This window comes from Dermacentor andersoni, chromosome 4, assembly GCF_023375885.2.
Source record: "Dermacentor andersoni chromosome 4, qqDerAnde1_hic_scaffold, whole genome shotgun sequence".
Lineage (NCBI taxonomy): Eukaryota > Metazoa > Arthropoda > Arachnida > Ixodida > Ixodidae > Dermacentor > Dermacentor andersoni.
In genome coordinates, this window is record NC_092817.1 from 153,808,269 (window position 1) to 153,828,466 (window position 20,198).

At 44.0% G+C, this 20,198-nt stretch overlaps 1 long non-coding RNA gene across 1 annotated transcript; it reads right to left on the bottom strand.

Moving 5' to 3' along the window:
- Positions 1-8,602: 8,602 nt before the first annotated feature.
- Positions 8,603-19,924, bottom strand: LOC129386555 (uncharacterized). The gene is made up of 3 exons (XR_011893944.1): positions 19,707-19,924; positions 12,242-12,364; positions 8,603-8,854 (listed from the first exon to the last, which is right to left on the bottom strand). It is a non-coding gene; the product is annotated as an uncharacterized lncRNA (long non-coding RNA).
- Positions 19,925-20,198: the final 274 nt, after the last annotated feature.

A 20,198-nucleotide genomic window follows, 5' to 3' on the forward strand; every position in this document is an offset into this window, starting at 1 on the left:
GCCGTAAATGGACAAGCCTACTGGATTTCGACACGGAAAGAGACGTCCGATTTCCTTGCTTTTCCGAGGCACGAAGGTTTGCGGTAAAATAAGAAATTCCATAATTTTCAGCAATCCCTCATCCGAGCAGACGACTTAGTCATGGCGGTCTCCTATTTACAAAATGCAGGCATTTTTGAGAGATACCATTCCACACGTCAGCTTTTGTCCCTTTCGAAATTTAACGCTTTCAACGGTTCGGAATATTTCCTATCTGCTCTCGAAAAGTTGCAAACAAGAGAAAATTACATTTTCCCCTATATTTTAGAGGATGGAACCTGTGACCAGCCCCTGTACACTGCTACGAAATTGTTAAAGATCAGTTTGTACTCACTTATGGTGAAACATTTCAATGCTTAGTGTAATGCCTACATCCCAAGGCGCCCTGCAATGACAAAGGCCCTTTTGCATAACGACCGTCTACATTAGGGTTCGTCGTAGCTATGCTTGCGTCATTATTTGATTGCTGTTACAGGTGTGAGCAACCGGACATTGTTGCCAGAAATTGTGGGAATACTTACTTTCAAATAGTTTTTTTGTCATCTCAAAATTTAAACGATAAGCTGTGTAACGTATAATTTTGATTCTAACCGCCCGATGTGAAATTCACGTAAACAAGGACGCCAGCGTATAAGGCGGTCACCCGCAGTGTTGTTTCTACTGCCCAATTAAACGCTTTCTTCAATTATACAGTAATTTTTGCTTGCTTGGAAGGCAAATGACATCGTCCATTATGGCAGGTTTTCTTATGTTACTTACCAATAAGAACCGAGCAATGCAAGGAACTGGAAGTAATTTCCGTGGGTCTGAGATGCCACAGTGAAATTATACAACCCGGATAAGAAGGACGGTGCCGACGGCTGCGATTGGCCTCTTCCGCTTGCTTAGTTTTGAGGGGACTGGTCAAAAATGCCGCTAAATCAGAACGTCGAAAGGGCAGACAACCGAAGTCGGGGTTGCAGAAAAATTTTTCATCAATCCTGGAAGGCTTGTGGAAACTTGAAACAGCAACAGATTAGAGATAGAGATAAAAATCATCCGCTTCTACCAGTTTCATAGCCTCTCGTCATCGCTCTTAGCTCAGCACACAATAAACAAGTCTAAAATACGGTAAGAAAATTCACCTACGATTACGGTACTCCCTAATGCGAAATTTGAGCGCAGCTACATACGTGTTTTCATTTCGCTATGTATTGGCTGGCGCCGACGATCTGTCTTACGCGGCACGTTGCAGACTGAGCGAAATGCGGTGCGACTGCTGCGCTAACTTATAGATCGCGAGAGGCGGCGTTTTGGCGTGATTCACAGCAGCCGCCGCAAACAGACCTCCGCTCGTGCTGCGCTTTGTTTCCATACAGACGACGCACGCTACTATGGGGCCATCTCGTGGCCACCTTCGCCGCGAAACACTACGCTTGTTTTTGTGCGGCACTACGCTTTTATTCTCACGCTTTCGCCATTACCTACTCCTCCGCTTTCCTCCTCGCACTCTCTTCGCTATTGCCGTTTCTAATTTCGCTCTGCGCTCCACCTTCGCTTTCATTCTTCGCTGTGTTCGCTCGCGCGGCTACGAGGGACAATACGGACACTCGCCGCTGGAACGGCCGCGTAAGAGCGGCGCTCCAAAACAAAACCGTACACGAAACACGTCACTTCAATACTCAAGCACTAGATTCCTGAAAAACGAGCTTTTCACTTTGTTTTGCGTAACTGCAGGTTACATGGGCAGAAACGCGGTACCTAGGCTGTGGATACACGCACTACAAGCTTCACCAGGACCCCAACCCGAGCGTCCCGTTTAAGAAGCTCTATGCTTGCCATTATGCACCAGGGTAAGTTATCAATCTCTTGATTAAATATTCTCGCTTATTTACTTTGCTTCAGATACGCCGCAATTTTCAGAAGGTTAGGAGAAATGCTTCATCTAACAATTAATGAAGCTTATCTTTACCTTTCGAACTTCAAGCAGGTTCATTTGCAGCGTTGGCTCCGGAAAATATTTACTGTCATTACAGCGTATGCAAAGACATTAAAACTAGAACAAACTAGTTTTGTCAATATATAACTGTGCAATTGTAATAAGTAAACACAGCAGGAAATAGCAACCACTTCTGTGCAATACACTTGAACAGTTCAAATCAAGATAACATTACAATTTTAGACGCTCATGGCACATCCAAGCTAGTGGAAACCGCAAATAGGGAGAGGCTAAGCATAATACGCAAGCAAGATGTGTTGCTTAAAGAATGATTATATCATGAGATCAAACTTCAAGCACTTTACGCCGAGTGCCCCTGTCTTGTAGTATAGGTATAGAAAATTCATGTTTCACTCTGTAGATATATGTGCAGTCACGAACACAAAATACGAACTAGACAGCAAGAGGACGTATTTTCTCAGGGACAATAATGGAGACTAACGTTATCATTGCGGCAACAAAATATTCACTTGTGCGCGGGGAGATGACGCTGATGGAAAAACAGACATGTTCGATCGCTGTTTGTATTGATACATATTCATTATTACTCGTTTTTTGTATAGAGACAGCCTTTTCGCATAACCTATACTCTGAATTCAACTTGTTAACTAGAGTTGCTGCAAGAAAATGCCACTGATAGTGATCGCGTAAAGATGGTTGTAACCGGAGCTCGAGGCTAAACCAGTTATGTTCACTCTATGTAAGAAATTACAGGTTTTGTTTCAGTCCCTATATTTAAGAATTCCACAAGCTTAGAGCGCCGCCATGAAGCTCTCCTTACGCTGGTAGATAAAAGCAGCACTTGCAAAACGACATGCTTGTTGCCGAATTTGTGTAATTGATCTTAATTTAAACAAGACATCACGTTCGGAGTGTATGGTTAATAAGGCATCGTTTTATTTTCTTACAATACGGTATATGAGACGCGCTGATTCATGAGAGAAGGGGAACCAAGGGGCTCGATTTTGTGAATCATGACCATATAAAGCCAACAGACAATGAAGCCACCAAAAGTATTCAGGAAATTAGGTGTCATTTAAATTCAAATGTAGAAAATAATAAAATACTCTGAAAGTCCAAGCGCACTGTATCATTTTTAAAGCAGTATTTGTGAAAACTTCATTTTCTTTGATTGCTGAAAACCTGATTGAAGTATCATTTATTTTTACGAGCTATTTATGTCATGAGAATCCGCAATGCGATTTTTTGCAGAGGAATTATGAGGTGGCCTCAACTGGTTAAGAGCACACATGTTAATATCTTCAAGGTGCATTTAATTATGTGATTGAGAGCTAAGTGACTATACCACTGATGGATTGGAAACCTTGTTTTGATTCATGTGTCCATATTCCGTCCCATTAGGTTTGCTAATGAAGCTGATCATAATTACTGGTGAGAGCTTTCTCTCATTCGTTTATAGCACAACCTATATATATAGTGGGAAATGCCTCTTGCTGAGGTGAACGTATAATTTGTCGTGTATTGTTGCGTCCTGAAAAATAAAATGCGACATTCCAAATGAGAGTACGGACTGTTCTGAAAAGCGCAAACAAAATGTTTGGCAGACCATTTTACAAAAAATATATAAAAGCGATTATGTGAGCCATAATGGGATGGAAAAGTGACATTTATAATAATAAATGAAGCGACAGATCCTTCCTCTCTGAATCTACCATGTGTTGAATGATTCTGCAGCTCGTTAGTTGCCTGCTTCTGCGTCGATTGCACTTGGTAGCAGCACAGGCTTGTTAGCCGGGAACTGGTGGTCTCTTTGTGAAACTGGGTCAGGACGTAGCTGCATATTTCAAAAGATGTTGACTGTACCACATTATATGCGCGAAATGGCCTGTCACGTACACGTAACCATGCCATGGTAAGGTTCACTATATAATTTGGGTGCCCAGGCTGGTTGACTAACATCCCAGGCGTCCTGAGCTGCGCTAGTAGATATCTTAAGCCCGCCGTGATGGTTGACTTCGCTATTTTGCTTGTTATCTTGCAGTGGAAACATTATCGGCACGTCCATGTACAAGAGAGGGCCCGTTTGCAGCGCATGTCCAGCAGGAACAACCTGTGATGCTGCCAATGGCCTGTGCGTAAGTCGAACTGAAATCGTGAGCTATAAATCTGGACAGATCGGTAGCTATCTCTGCCTTGAACAGTTGAGCGTATATGCCAAAGACCCTCCCGTGTCTGAAAGGCTTTAAATAAACTTCAATTTCAGGAATCCTTGGCAGTCGCAACGTAGTTTCGTGAACACTAAACCAATATTCCAGTCATTTTCGGTGAAAGAAAAAAGAAATCACATTTATTTATTTATTATTGCGGTAACTTCCAGGCGCATTTCGTATGCCGTCGTCGTCGGCGTCGCCGCGATGTTCCGTGTAATCCCATGTGCGATAACATCGTCGCCGCGCGCCGATTGCTGTATGCACGAGTGAAAGCGTGCGAGGCTGAGCCGACGTTGGTGGCTGAATGGGTGAATTTCGCGCGCGGAGTGGAAGAGGGGATGTAGCGAGCCGTCTTCGACTGCACGCGACGCGCCGATGGAAGGGGGCAGGGAGGCGGGACGTTCTACTTCGGTTGCTTCGGCGCTTGGCGCGGCTGCGTAGGCACTATTTTGAAAGCGACCTGCGATCGGGAAAGAGTGCGCCAGGTGCTGATAGTTTTGTGGGGGCTGAGTTCTCGCTGCCGCTTAGTTCGTGCTGAAGTGAGAGGCAGCATGAAAGCCAATTCGCTCGCTGCCGCTGCCGCGCTTCCTAACTCCAGCGTTTTGACAGCGAGTGTGCGCGGTGGTGGAGGAAAATGTGTTGATGTTTGCTTGCTCCTGCGAGACACAACGCCTGTTAATTTAGTTAGTAGGTGATTGTTTACAAGGTTATACGGCCGATAAATCTAATATACTTAATATTTATAGATGTCTACTATTCTGCTATCGCAATGGATGCTTCGCCATTAGGGTGAAACTGCGACCTTTTTAGTCTGTGCCGACTGCCGAAACTAAAGCTAGGTGATCGTGCATGCGCTTGCACTTTTGTTACGTTCAGCTCGTGTGCCTTTGTTCAGCTTTGTTGCCGCTTGCATCTTGGGTGCGATCTTGTACGCGTTCCAAAATAGAACGGAGGCGGTTCGTTCCACCGAGCCAAATACGATTCGTCAATTCGAACCATGCCGAACGCCATGACGTCAAGTGTGACGTGATATCTGCTGTCAATCATTCCGTGTCGTCTGCTATCGGACAAACGGAACGGAACATACCGCCTATTTCGTGACGTAAAGAACGAACCGCCTCCGTTCTATTTTGGAACGCGTACAAGATCGCACCCCTTGTGTACTTAATTCATGGTCTTGCGAACGCTAATAAAGATCTATTAACCCAGTGGTTCCCTTGAATCGCTTTGTCTACTGGATGTATGTTTGATGGCTGCTTCTAAAAATTCTATTTAACAGTTTGACGCTTTCTACACGACTCCGTCTATGCAGAGTTGTTCATAGCTGCGTCTTGCGAAAAGACGAAGAATTTTTTTCAGAGCCGGTGGCACACAGGAATAAATGAAAAAAAAAGGGCGTTAAGGGCTGTTGAATGGTCGTGATCCCGTCGCGGCGTATCTGATCGTGTCAAAAAAGAAAAAAAAAACGCCAGAATAGAGAAAAAGACACAAAGGACGTCATCTTTCTGGTCGTGGATAAGCCGGGTATATTTGTTCGCACGTACAAAGGCGCCTAAAATAATTTGATGATTGCACAAGGGAACTGTAAAATTAAACTTCAGTGGGATTTCTTTGATGCGTTGTGGCGGGAAAGGGATTCTACTAACTAGACGTGAAACACCATAGGGAATGAAGAGTTACCGATATTTCAGCGTCACACTTCTAGAGCACCACAGTTCGTCAGAAGAGTTCCTTTATTGTCGTCTTGCGGTGCATTACTGTCAGTGTCGCTGGAAACCTGCTTGGGAAGGCACGTCCAGTTCCTTTACTTCATAAGCACGAGTACATTATATTAGCACGGATAGGTTACGGTAGCGTATTTTGCCTTTGTTTGAATTCAGGAAAAAAGAAGACACGCAAAAATGTAGGTATTGGGTTTACTCAAGCTAAAACTGAAAGCAGTAAAAGTGACAATAATAATTACAAACGCTATAGCGAGAACGGCGAGTAAAGAGACTGTCTGGCAACTAGTGATCATGAAGCATAAAAAGACAGCCCGTTGTCTTCTCTGATTTATTTTATTATGCCACTGGAGCTATGTTTCCTGTAACATTTATCATTTATTGGTTACAGGTGTTTTAAGTAACCTATAGAGCCACAAGGTACCCTCTATATACTTCCCCTTAAATGAACTGCAGAAATAGTACCATAAGTGTACCAGCTATGAACAATTGGGTGTGTAAATCGTGATGCATAAACGTGTTTGTGTGCTGTGTAATAATATCATGCGTCATCGTGACATGTTCAAGGCACAGTGACAGTGCACCTTAATATGCAACTCTAGGCATTAACACATATGTGTGCGACAACTCGCCTTGGTCAAGTTAAATGATCCCACTCCGTTGCCTTCGATTCATAGCTCGTTGAAAATGTTTGAGGGTCTAGCGTACGTGTCAGTAAACAGCACACGCTTTTCTTCCTGCAGCACACACCGGGAGACTCGGACGGCCTTAGCGAATCGGGCAGTGGTGGTGGTGGCGCCACTTCACTGTGGTGGATACTGGCGTTAGTCGCCCTGGGCCTCATTGCTGCCGCAGTTGGTGGCGCAGGATTCCTTTACGTGCGATCGACCGCCGCCGCTTCGGATGACGCCAACTGAGAGCCGTGCCCGCGTGCAGAGGCTATTGCAAGAATCAAGAACGTAGCGAGGAAGCGATGCATCTAAAATTATGCGCATGTGCCTTCTAGGTAAATTTCTTTGGCTTCTGCACTCGATGTACTGAAACTATTGCGCTTCGAAACCGTTGCGCTTGATTGTCATATGTCTGTAAATAATCAAAGTGCTTCTCTTTGCTTGCGGCTGCTAGTGGCGCTGGTTTTCTCTGCCTCTCGAACCTGTTTGTGGCCGCACACTGGCTCAAAGACAAAATGAATTTGAACATTTTTGTCATCCCAAGTACACAATTGAAGCGGTGCAGCTGATCGCTTAGAAAAAATAAAAGCATTTTCAATTATTGGAGCTTGGTTGATTTTTCGAAAATTCGGGTTTAATTTGAAATGACACGGTTTTTGTGACAACAATTCGCCAGCAGAAACATTAATATACCGTCTCGAAAAACGTCTTCACTGTGCATGAAGTCTAGCAGCCTGTTTTCTTAGTGGCCATCGTCATACCGCACTGCTAGTCATGACCACCATGACAACGTAATTGTACCAAAGAAGGTCTCTCCACTCGACGTTGTGCTACTTCACTGTTTTCAACTGTTTTCACTTCCTGCCTTACAATACGACAATGTAATGGCGTTACACATAGCTGGTTTCGCTCTTAAACTCGAAATTAATATTATCTGACTAAGCATTGAGAGATGCGCGAACATTTTACGACTGCAATTTGAACCTGTGTTGACACCATTAGTAATTCATAAACTCCCTATCTATGCTAGCAGGACTGTTTGTCTTCTTTGCAAAGGCGTTTCAATCTCTAAATCATCATAAGCTTGAACGCAAATTAGGTCAATAAAGAATCACTGGTGCACTGTTAGCACACATCTGTAGTCATTTAAAATATAGAGCGCTAATGATTACATACGACCAGTAAACTATTGTAGTCATTAAGCCACAAAGTTGCATTATTGGACTATTGCTTTTTCTTTTGTATGTCGATGCGGTGTATCCTCATCTAGTAAATGCTGTAGTTATTCTTTACGTGTACGACACTCATCGTTATTATCAGCCTATAATGAAATCCACTGCAGGACATCAAAACACACACTAATATATTCTTATCATAGAGCAATGCAAGCTGCCGAGCTGGCAGTGTTAGTAGCTAACTGCGAAATTGATCTTGCTGGTGCGCGATTAATACCATCACACCTAATTTTACGAAAACGTTAGTTAATTTTATTGTGTAAACGAAGGCGAACACCAATCTACAATTGTTCAGTAAAGCACTCATATAAAAGCAAATTTTGTAGCACAATAGCTATAGATTTTCACCAACTCTTAAGTTCGCATGCATACCATGTGGTGCAAGAAGTATATTATGACTTATAGGCTCTTTCTAACTACAGCACTATTCTTCTCTATAATAACTCATCAGTCTTCAATATGTATTTACTCTTGGACACATAAAGTACTGTGTTGCTATAAGAGACTGACTGCTAAATATCAAGCACTAACCTGCGGTAACTATCTATAGAAAGGCTCGTTGTGCTTCAGCGCAAGGAACATGAGAGGTCTAATTTCGTTTAAAACTGGTTGCAAGCATTTAATTATGCCACAGCATCACACCCTAAAAAGAGCTCAAGCATATCATCAGAATATCAAGATAGAAAAAAATTATCATTGCTTCGCGTAGCAGTGCTTTGCCAAGCTCATTGCTATACAGTGCACAACATAGAGTTCTATAGTATGCGAAGTGTACAATTCATCCACATAGAATTTTGCGATGCTTTATTCGTATTGTCCAGCCAAATAAAAAAAAAAAAACGACGACACAGCTCATGTCACCGTTGCTGACCCTCGGTGCAGTCGAGTAGAGTGTGGTGGCCAACAGGGGCACATCCGAACTAGCTCATGTAAATGCAACACGCCTTGAGTCCAGAGCAGCTGGCGTTCCTGTTGACACGACCGCCGCAAACTGCTTCGCACCTTCCTCCCAACGACGAACACGTAGGCTTTTTTGCCGCTAGATAGAGGAATTCAGTGTAAGTTTGAATTGCGCCAAAAACAGCTTCGAGTGCACGAAATAGACAACTTCTGCCACTATGTAATAGGAGCCACGCTTCCCCGTTTTGGAAGATGCTGTTAGGCATGAAATTACAGTGCCTTTTATGAAATTTACCCGAATAAAAAGGGCTTGGTAATGGTCACGACACAATACCTAACCTGTTTTCGTTGGTATTTTAGAGGTATTTGCTTGAGATAGCGAATTAGAAGTCTCTAGAGGCGCATTTCCGCAGCCGTCGCTGGTGGCGCCACCACCGTCGTTCATGCACAATAGTGGATCGTATGCGGGATGCGAAAATAGATGTATGGAACATAGAGTTTCATACAATATGGTATGGAAGATCTGCAGAAACGCGCTTAGCGTTGTGGTCTCGCTAGGGAAATACGTATCGCAGTGGACGCAGCGTCATGCACTGCACAATCGACACTGCCGGAGCTAGGGCGGCGTTACGGCATCCGCTGCCTGCAGGCCGCGTGTTGCACGCATTAGCGTTTCTGTTGAGCAGCTACGTGAGTACAATACGGTGCTGCATGCACTGGTCTGACCTGAACGGGCAGCAAACGTCAAGGTAGATGCATGTATTCCTTTCTTTGGGGCGCCCACGGCTTTCCTTAGGTCTCGCCTCGCGCGAGTTCTAAGGGAGCACCGATAGAGACTATCGGTGCTCGTTGATGAGCCTCAGTAAGACCTTAATGAATGAATCGTCCTGCACTTAAGCTCCGTTTGTCATTCGACGATCGATTTACAGGACTGATTTTTCTAAGGTACTAGTTTTGCATAAGCGTTTAATAAAGGCCAGTGCACATAGCATTTTTTTTTCATTTTTCTGCAACACATTTATTTCACAAGCTGTGCGAAACGTTCGCAAAACCTGTGCAAAGCATGCGCAAAGCGTCTTAGGAAAATGGGTGAGAAGGCAGATGGTTGCGTATTTTTTGCTCGGTGTGAATATGTCGTCGTATGCAGCCGCTTCATCTTCTTTCATTGTTTCTGACAATGCGTTGCGCTAGTCATAATCCTCAAGTGGCTGGACAGGTGCTATTCCAAGCCCTGTTATGGAGCTGTACGCTTTCTTTTTTCATTCTGAAGATGTAAGAAATGCGGCGAAAGTAAGATTTCAATTAACATAATTAATTAGTGCCTGAAAGGGTTAATATGCCTTCCCTTAACACCACTGCTATTGTGTTCACGGACACGATCTCGTGACTCTGTCGTAAAATATCGGCAAGTAAACTGAAGTATTCCCAGCTTTGAAACATATGCGCATTATCCGAATTTCGCCTCGAATACGCAGCAGTGCAGTGGCAGTATATGATAACAGTTTACTCATAATTTCATTTGTGTGCATAGTTATAGATAATTTAGTATTGTGCATACAATGCAAGTCGCATAATGTCAGTGATAAACATTTACTTCTAAGCGTAGTTACACCACGCTTCATTGTGTGTCACAATCGTAATGCATGTTTTGCCTTATCCACTTGCAAAGTCATGTTGGTATAACTTTTAAGCGCAAGTATTGATGGTCTTAGTCTTTTAGGATAGCATGGCGCGAGTGTTTCTTTTAAACCCACTTTGACAAATAAAAAAAGTTGTAAAACATAAATTTTTCGCGGTAAAAAGTTTAAAAAATTCTTTCTTGATCAAGAACGAAATAGGAAGTGTTGTTTATAAGGCAGTCGTAGTAGGTGGCGCAATGTATCGCGCTTGCGTGCGTCGTCTAAGTTGTCCTTCATGCATTGCTCGAGATATATAGCTACTTGTTTAGATAACCAATAGCAAACGCAAACTTTTCCCTTCGGTTATATTCTCCGAATTTCAGAGTACATGGGAGGTGCGCAGATAATAGGATATAGTGAAGACAACGGAAGACATATTTGACTGAGGTTTTTCCTGTTATTATTCCCCCTGCACTTCTTCACACTACACTGTACAAACCTCGCCTCTGGTGAGCTTGCGCTATCAAACACAAGGACGAAGAAAAATATATCTGAATAAGAGTATCCTTACGCTGACTTCCGCACTTTAAGGAAATACACTGATTTGATCCAATTACAGCATACAGTGGCGAACCTGAGAAATGGTGGAAATAATGAAGTGTAATTTTAACATCTAGGTGGGCAGTGGGGCAGATGACGAAGTACCAGTGTTTGCTTTGACAGCTAATTTTGCTCGCTATTTTTACCAAATCTTCGATGACGTTTTTTAACCGCACCATACCTCCAGATAGGCGGCAGAAAAATACGCACTGAATTAATGAAGATGGCACGAGTTTGATCAATTTTCTGGCGTTGAAACCCTCCTGCTGTCATTAATGGACATCGTAAAAGAAACTTGAAGTTTAGGGCGATTCACACATCGCTCCGCAGAATTACGGCTTTCCGCCTTTCTTCGTGCTTTGTGAGCACTTTGAATGTGTGTTGAATTTAAGAATGCTGATAACGCGCGTTCAGATTGCATAATATGTGAGCAATTTCCACCTGCTGGTCTTTAAGCCACGCAAGTAATGACACATTTTCCCACTGTCGCATTGTAACAGTCAAATGCCGCATTTCGCTGCACTGCCACTGTATATCCATAGCGCTAACCAATGCGTTAGCGCTGCAAATGCCGTCAAATTATGTTTGTAATAAGACTAATGTGCTGCTGTGTGAGAAAATCAAAACGTTTTTGCCCAATTGAGCGTGTTACCGACCACGCCGGGCGCACCGTACAGAGGTAAGCGCTCAATTTATTACAGCACTGACAGGGTATACGAACACGAACGCTGCAGTTGATCTTCAAAAAAAAGAAAAATAGTTGCGAAGTTTCTCTCAATTCTTTACAAACTCGTGACCATCTTCACAACATACCCACGCCATTATGTGCATGTGTACGCAGTCATGCTTCGCAGAAGACTCCATGAGCAATAAATTCCGCTCAAGTTCGTGGTGAGTAGCGTTCTAGTGCATCCCGTACAAGAATGCAGTAAGATCTTCTCGACTAACGGAATTCTGTAAACTCGGGCAGAGCAGGTAGACCAGCGATGTCGAGGCAGCATGCACGTATCGAGCAAGCTTGCGCAGGGGTAGTGGAGTCCGCAAGCTATCGTCTCACGCTAGAGGGCATTACTAAATCTTCTCGGGGCTGATAACTTGTTTAGCAGAATCTATATCAGAAATTCTCCGACGCTCTCAAAGGCTTTTGCCTTATATAGTCACGCGCACTATCACTCATGATTACCTGTGCACCTGCACTTCCCTCTTTGAATAATCGTCTTCCCACTGATGTGATTCCTATATTTTTTTCCAACAATTTGAAGTAGGATGGTTTTGAATAAGTAAACATAGGAAGCAAGTTCACGTACCAACTTTACAACAAACTTGGCTTTTCCCGCAACCAATAATCCACGACTTTTTGCCTTTGGGACAGTCATCCTTTGGCACGCAGTGGTTTCCAGCAAGATGACAGAGGAAATTAAATTTGAGTGCTGCAAAAGGTCAAAAAACATTATGATCACCGAACAAAATCTTTCCGGGTAATGCTTTAGAAAAAAACACCTTTGTGAATGAATGCTTCAATTAGTTTCCTATTATTCTTACCCAGCAGATACAGTCATGAAAGCAGTTTATTTATGCCCTTGGTCTGCGAGCTGAATTCAGCACGGCTCTGGTATATGGTTTATATAAACATCCGCTTGAATATATAGGGTGTCCAAGCTAACTTTAGCCAAGCTGTATAACGAAAAAGAAATACTGAAGAAACAAGGTGCAAGACACGATTTTAACGCCTATAGTGTTCGTTCCCCAGAGGTCTAGGATCTAACACCGCAATTCTGGTAGGGGAAATTGTATTTTGCACAGTCCTTCTTTAACTGCCTCTTCTCGTTCAGCAGCGTGGCTAAAGTTATCTGGGAAAATCTGTGGAATTTATTTTGAGAATAACAGTCAGATGCAGACATTTCTCATGAAAAAATTAAAAATTAAGTTATGGGGTTTAACGTGCCAAAACCACTTTCTGATTATGAGGCACGCCGTAGTGGAGGACTCCGGAAATTTCGACCACCTGAGGTTCTTTAACGTGCACCTAAATCTAAGTACACGGGTGTTTTCGCATTTCGCCCCCATCGAAATGCCGCCGCCGGGGTCGGGATAAATTTCATACTCAGTGGAGCCTTGGAATAGGGGCCCACCCTTGCTGAAGAGAAGTCTCAAGTCGCCAGCGCCAAGAAGATGAAGACGACGGAGACCTCGTAACCGCGAAACTCTTGAAAGACTCAAAAGTTTTCACTCACTCACTCACTCTCATCAAAAATAGATTAGCCATAAAGAGATGAAAAGATGGGCAATCGACGAGCTCCATCTTTGTTAACCACCAAATCGGCATGAATCCCGGTGGCCTGCTTGCCAAACAGCTTTCTGTGTTCTCTGGCGATGGCGAAGTTCAGAATAAGGCTGCAGCCTGACGACAACGGTTGCCATCAGCGTAACAGAATAAGCGGGCATGCAAGGTCGCACCTAAAGCCGAAATTATATTGAGAGGAAATACAGTATGTTCCTGTCGACAAGAAAAAATTGATGTTGTCACTTTTAAGTTATTGAGCGAAGCTGCCGACCGATTACATCACCAAAAACAGGGCCACGTTCCTGCCCCGGTGATCAGGGGAAATGTACATCGAAAGCATGTCAACAAGCGGGCAATTGATACTTCATCAAGGTCGTTGCGTGTTTGTGTTCTATCTAGCGCGACGAGTAGTGTAAGAGATGGCAATGGAGAGAAACCTGTGAGTGAAGACCGCGAAAAGTACTCAGGGATAGCCATACTGAATGTCAACGCCATGTTGAAGAAAGTGTGCAACTTCACTTGCTCAAGTCGCCAGAAAGGCTTGAGTGATAGCCTACCATCGGGCGTATTTGGTAACCACAGTGATAGACACACACTCTGCTGAAATAAACAGAGGAAAAGGGCCTAGTGAGTTGAAAAATAACTTAATGACAGCACTCGTGTGGTATATCAAGAGACTGGAGAGGACAATCACGTTAGATGGACGGCCTTTTCGAGCTCTAGCATAGTTTGAAAAATAAATGTGGCGAAGTATGACGCACCAAATATTAATTAAGGTAAACTGAGACATCCACCCAATCGTAGCAATTGCTACAAAGGAAACCCATACGGGTTCTTCGAGAGAAAAAGCCTCGGAGTTGAAGAAAAAATCGTTCTGAGATCCTGTGGCCGACGCCAGCGACAGGCAGCTGTCAGGCGATTGCACGTATAAGGGAGATGTCTGGTGGTCAGTCGTTACAGAGTGATCCGCGTCTGAAGTTTTTGACTCTGACTCCATCACATTAAATACAATGCACACTACGGTGTCATTCATTCTTCGACGGCTCGTACCGATTCTCGCGCAATGAGGATGGGAACAAATTGTCTCACATGCCGAATGTCACCTTCCTCGAACTGACAACATTCCTTAGCCATCGTAGATACGTAGTGGCTGTGATGTTGGGCTGCAAAGCACGGGGTCGCAGGATTGAATCCCTGACATGGCCCATACTTCTATGGGTGTGAAATGCGAAATTACCCGTGTACTTAGGTTTAGGTGCAGTTTAAAGAACCCCAGGTGGTACAAATTATCCGGAGTCCCCCACTACGGCGTGCCCCATAATGAGATCGGGGTTTTGGCACGTAACAGCCCATAATTTATCATTTGACATTCCTTAAGAATGCCCTTGACAATCACACAACTCTTCAATACAAGTAAGCGTGAGGAATTGTGCGCGAGGTTTTTTTGTGGACGCCTTTATGGCGTTCAATATCTGCTAGTCTACATTGCTGCTTTATTATGAAGGCCGAGCGGCAACATGGCAGACAATATGCAGAACAGACAAATTCTGCATATATTACTGCACAATAATTTTAAATAGCAGTCTTTCTTCACGCACATGGATAACGGTGACCTAAAACTACTTTGGGAACACACTGCAAGTACTATATATGTCATACCCAAAGGTGTACCTGGCCTGGTGGCCAATAAATGTCACGTAATATTGCGAGCTGCTTCCGCTATAGCAGGCTAACGGACTACGACGTACAGACAGTTTGCACAATTTTTGTGTCGTGCCTTTTGCCTCAAGGTGTAAACCCAACATATGCATCTGTATATCCTAATACTTAAGCATATCTCAATTTGAAGCTGCGGCAGTAGCCCATGAGTGCAGAGAGCAAAGTCGCTGGGGAATTATTGGGGGCACCTAAACAAAATAAATAGGTTAAAATCAAAAGCCGTCCACGAAGGCGTGCGTCTCTCGTAGACGCTGTGCGATGTTCGGACGCTAAGAATGGGCCGACTGAGGAAACCCTTCCACGCAATGCTTCTAATGATTACCCTAGCTTGTTTACTTCGTAGCATAAAAAAAGAAAGAAAAAAGAAAAAATGGAAAAGGAAGAAGAACCGTATCACAAACCTAGAATCAATCATCGCTCGTTGCGACTAAATGCTGTTAAGAAGTCATTTCCAGCCGACGAGCGGCTACGCTTTATCAAGAACACTGATAATGCCAGCGGGAAAAGCATTATGGCAAAGTTCAGTGCGTAGGGACAGTTTCTAATTATTTTATTTTTGTTTTGTTGACGTCATCACTGCGTCACCACGGGAAGTTTTAAAAGTTTAAGGTCAGTACGCCACGTGGTGGCACTGACGCGAAGTAAACCCTCATGTTCAGAAAAACTGGATACGCGGCGAATCATGCGCTGTGACTTCGGTTAATCTGTTGACTGCCCATAGGCTCACGACGGTACCACCAGTCAACCTCGAAGAAACGGAGATATAAACGCGTAAAAAGGCCTCCCGGAGACTTCATCACAGTAGGCACCTGACCGAAAACTTTTGGAAACGATGGACGAAAGATTTCTTACTCCTACTTAGATGAGCACGCTTCTTTGGTAAGTGGGTCAAGAAGAAAGTTAGGGAAGGCCATGTTGTACTTGTACATGTCGAAAATCTTCTGCGTGAAATGTTGGAACGTAAAGCAACAAGACGGCCTTGTGACAACGAGTGCCATCCAATGACTGTATCCGCCGGAACTACAAGCGTGAGCACACATCGTGGCGGGAATGCGTTGACTTTCCCGCGTTCTTCCTACAAAAGAGAAGAGGATGAGCTTCAGGCCAGGGAGCGCTTGAGCGCGTTAGAAGAGAGACTGATGGAAGCCATCTTTTACGTTCTGGGATTAGGTGTATACTAATACACGCCTATTTGAGTCTTAAGTGTTTGTGGACTGTTGAGTGCGCCACATATTTTATAATGTGTATTTATAGTATTGTACTTGACTTTGTGATAGTTAGAAAACAATCGATTTTTGAACAACTGGCTGGTTCGTTTAGACCAGCCATTACACTAAGCAGAAGGCGAAAATTTCGAAGTTTCTAAATCTACCAGAGCTCCACAATATTTATACCATTCCTAGACCCCGGCCCTCCCCCCCTGCTCCCGGAATATATCTAGATTATTTCGTGGCTTTCGTCGGCCTTAATACTTCAATATGCACACGACCTAGAAAATCTTTTAGGCTACCAGAACTAGGGAAACAGAGAGAAAGTGTAGTTCTTACGTAATCCGTACCTACGCTTGCAGCAGCCGTTTACATTTAGCGTTCTTTTGCTGCATGTGTGCTTCATTGTATGGAAAAAGGAAAGCAACGGACTCTCCATGCACATTCTGGACCAGCACCCACTAGTGACACTGGTCGACGAAAATGCTTAGTCCCTTATTCTCTCTAGGGAACAGAGCTCCGGAATTTCTTGCATTCTCGTTTCTCCCAAGGAAAAATCAGCATGAATCTTTCGAGCACTTCAATTTAACCATGAAAATTAGGCCACGGAGCTGAGCGCTGCCTGCAAGGCAAAGGATTATTAATTAATGGCCCCTGCCTTATCTGGATATTTTTTCTGTTTAAAAACGAAGAAGGTATTGTACGTCCAATAATACACATTCGGTTGCAATTTACATTTAGCTTATTATTACATATACCAACTGAGGACTAAGCCTGCAAAGCGGGTTTCTTGGTGTCCTTCATCATACTAAAAAAATAGGTTAGGTTCCCATACTGGGCGCTGTGTTATTTCTCTGTATTGAGTCGTGACACTCGGTTATAGCATCATGCGGTGCTAACCCAGTGTTATGGGGCTGCTGCAGTGATAGTACTGGAAGTATTTCGCTTTCGCTCTAACCATTATAAAATGCATGAATCCTTTTAGTAAATGGCTATTGGAGCCACGCTCCGGCTCTTTCACCAACGCCCCAATTTTCGCTCCATTGAGCCTTTACAGGGAGCAAAAGTAATGCATAACATTGCCGAAATACGCATACAGTTTTCTTGAACGGGTTCTACATCAGTGTTTTCAATTTAGCCTCAGCACAGAACGTTATTAAAATCGCTAAATCCGCGAATGCGAGAAACTAAAGGAAAACAGTTTTTTCCACGTAGACAAAGTGACGTTTTACCGTAACCGATATTTGCCCACGGTGAAGTATTCACTTTTGTCCAATTCAGATAGCCTTCGAACTTTATTGGACCAGTGGCATGGCAGCCGATCGATCTTACAGTTTAAAGCGGATTTAAGGAAACAACTAAGAATAATTACCGCTGTGCGTATTCATAGTTACATCATTTTTTATCTCTACAGCTACTTTGCCCGTCGGACCTCTTCTTCAGCATCAACAATTGAAAAATGTACACTGGTGGCATGTGAACCACATTTCTCTCGTACAAAAACGCGATATTGTGTCGGCTATATTTACACGTTTTATTAAAGAATATTTTTTATAATTCACACTAGTGATCTGCATGACAGATCATGTCTGGCTAAAGGATTGTGTAAAAAATTCCAGCCAGCGTGTTGGCATATAGGAGGCCTTGCCGAAATACTGCATGTCTGCAATTAGAGTGACAATAATGTAAGCAGCGAGAACGTGCTCAGCCGCGTCGCTTGCCTGAACTGACTGGGATAAAACGCTATATATTGTACTTCGCTGTCGTAGTAGCCATGACACAAGGGACTTCCACTATGTCAGCCACCATTTAAATACTTTTTAAGTCGTGCTACTCCACTACACAATCGTTTCTAGCGCTGTGAGTGTCTGGGCAGAGACCATTTGTATAAAAACCAGTACAATAAAACAAACGAGAGATAGCGTTTCCGGTATGGGACAACGCTACTGTTCACTAATCAACGTGCACAATATTATTTCAGCCTACAAGAACGAGCAATGCCGTAAAAACGTGAAAGATATATATTTTGCTAAGGTGAATACGCGACATCCAGCGAAGCACTCAAATACATCTGAAAAAGAAGCGCAGATGTCGCTGCTGTTCTCATGCGCGAAACAATCCTAAAACATTGGCAGCTACCAGTTTGAGAGAAATGAAACGTGCGTCACCCCACATATCAACAGTATACCTTTGCAAGCCATAGAGGGCCACTTTCTACTTTGCTTTAACCGTGGCCACTAGAGCTTTCAGGCAAACGGCAACGTCGTGCCCCCTTCTTCATACTCCTGGTTTACCAGCTTTACTACTTCCTGGATCGGCCCAGGGTTACAATGTTTCTTCATTTTAGGAGAATACATCAGCCGTCATGCTATCGTCGTTGTCCCTGTCGTATTCATGACATCATCATCGTGGTTGCTTTCATGCGATACCTGTTGTCAAGTCATGCGTGTGGCTGTCGTAGTAAACCCGTCATTGTTGCGGTCGTCGTCGCAGTCCTGTGGCCGTCGTTGTAGACGTTCTTGGCACACATGAACGCGCTCCCATAGTGCATTTGCTCGCCCTAAACGGATGCGTTCCACCCGTCTCGAACGCGAAACACCAAACGATGCTAGTTAACCAGTGCTCCAGATATCACTGCGCGTGGAATCGGCAAGAAGTTTCGGTGGTCTTGCTCTTTTGATAAAACTATACTTTGTTCCTAAGTAACGCAGGACTTATCAAGATAGTCTAAAGTATATTTTGCGTACACGTACACTCACGGAACGATAACGCACCGCCTTTACTCGACGCTCCACTGCTACCTCTGCCCCTCTGCAACGGACCCGGCACCCTCGCTCATTTGCTTCTGGAATGCCCGTGGCGGGAAGGCAGTGAAATGCAGCAGGAAACGGATGCGAAATGAGCACAGTAAGCAAATGAAGACTACCTATTCGAAACGTGGGAAGCCAAGCTTGCCCTCGGTGACCTGGAAGACCAACGACAATTCGTCGATGGGGCCAAGAGGGCAATCGAAGCCAGAGGGTTTTTCGAGTGAGAAGCCTTCCCACCTCAGGGGGATACCGGGCCTCGCTAGGGACGTTGTTTCGAAAAATAAACTTTTCTTTCTCTCTCTCGCTCTCCGTTCTATTGTGTAGGAAACGTGACAGTAGAACGCAAAAAATATTATTTCTGAGTTGGCTTGATAACTACTACGGTAGACCACCATTAATTTGAACTCCCCTCAACGCCCTGTACAGTATCTTATTGGATGTGGAATCGCCCAAACGACATATCTCTATCATCCAATTCCCAAACCTTCGTCAAGCCCTGGGGGGGCACCAACTGGCCAGCACCCACCCAGATAACCAGCGCAAGCTCGTGCATCGGAGAGAGAGGACGGCTCGGCGCCATGGCTTCATGGACTGAAGGAGCCCTCCCACCATAGGAGGAAAACAATTCTGTCCGCTCAATAAAAGTTAATAATCATTTCCAGTATATTATGTTCATAAGCATTTCTTGCTGTAGCAGTGTGGCCTAAAATAATGTGTACGACAGTAAATTTTGCAATAAAGAACTACTTACCAAAACTATCCAAAACAAGGCAAAGGAAGCAGAGCAAAGTGAGAAACCTCATTGCAATCGAGACACTCTAGATAGAGGTAGCCAGTCTTCTGAAATTCCGACTCTGACATTCCGACTTTGAATTTTTATTTTCGTCCAGCTATCTGCCAAGTCCGCATTGTGTGGACACGCGGTCGCAGCCCGTTGGCGAAGGCCACAGCGGAACGAACGCAGCTCACGCCAAGTTCGCTTTCCTCTTGCCGCCGTGGCTTCGGTATAAGAAGCAGCTGTTGGGAACGCACAATGGCTCATTCTTTTAAGTGTCACTTCGCCGTAGATTATTCATACTCCAAAGCTACAGGTGCGCTTGTTGCCATGGTTTCAACGTCTGCCGATCCAATGCCTACAGCTCAGATTGGCTGCGGTACCTTCCTCAATGCGAGCCTCTTACATTTACGTAAATAATTTGGGTAGACTAAGTCAGCACTTTATTTTGTGTGACCGATCTTTGTC